This window comes from Opisthocomus hoazin, chromosome 32 (assembly GCF_030867145.1).
Source record: "Opisthocomus hoazin isolate bOpiHoa1 chromosome 32, bOpiHoa1.hap1, whole genome shotgun sequence".
NCBI classification, from domain to species: Eukaryota; Metazoa; Chordata; class Aves; order Opisthocomiformes; family Opisthocomidae; genus Opisthocomus; species Opisthocomus hoazin.
Window position 1 is genome coordinate 4,342,824 of NC_134445.1, and position 883 is coordinate 4,343,706.

Here is an 883-nt window from a genome sequence, read left to right on the forward strand (position 1 = left end):
CCCTTCGGCACCGGGGCCAGGGGTTAAACCCTCTCCCTGGCCCTTGGAGCACTGAAGCAGGGAGTTAAACCTCGTTCTCTGGCTCTTTGAGCACCAGGACCAGAGGCTAAGCCTGTTCCTTGGCCTTCAGCCACCAGGGCTGGGGTTGGACCCTTTCCCTGGCCCTAGGAGCATCAGGGCTGGGGTTGGACCCATTCCCTGGCCCTTCAGGTCAGGGGCTGGGAGTTAAGCCCCTTCCCTGGCCCTTGGAGTGCTGGGGCCGGGGTTAAAACCATTCCCTGGCCCTTGGAGCGCCGGCACAGGGAGTTAAACCCCATTCTCTGGCTCTTTGAGCACCAGGACCAGAGGTTAAGCCTGTTCCTCAGCCTTCAACCACCAGGGCTGGGGGTTAAACCCATTCCTCGGCCCTTCGGCACCGGGGTGGGGGTTCAACCCCTTCCCTGGCCCTGCGAGGGGTGCCCCTGCCCGCGGTGGGGCTGTAACTCACCCTTGGCTGCTGCCGCCCGGCCCCGGGCATGGTGTGGGGGATCAAACCCCCACTGTGGGACGCCAGCGAGGGACAGCCTGGCCGTGGGTCCCCCCCCTGAGCCCCGCGGTCCCTGTCCCGGGTGGCTCCCTCGGCTCGGGCTCGGCTTCCCTGGCCCGCAGCCGGGTCCAGATGCCAGCTCCGTCCGTCCGTCCCGCAGCCAAGCTGCGCGCCGAGCGCCCAGACCAGTTCTGCAGCTGCCCCCGGGCGCTTGCATCTGGGTCATGTTTGCTCTCCGCGTTCCAAGCGCCGGCAGAAACGGCACCGAGGGCCTCGCGGGAGACAAGCGTGGCTTCTGCCCCTGCCCGCGGGGTCGATCCTCCCCTTCCCCCCCAGGCATTGCTCAAACCCGGCCCC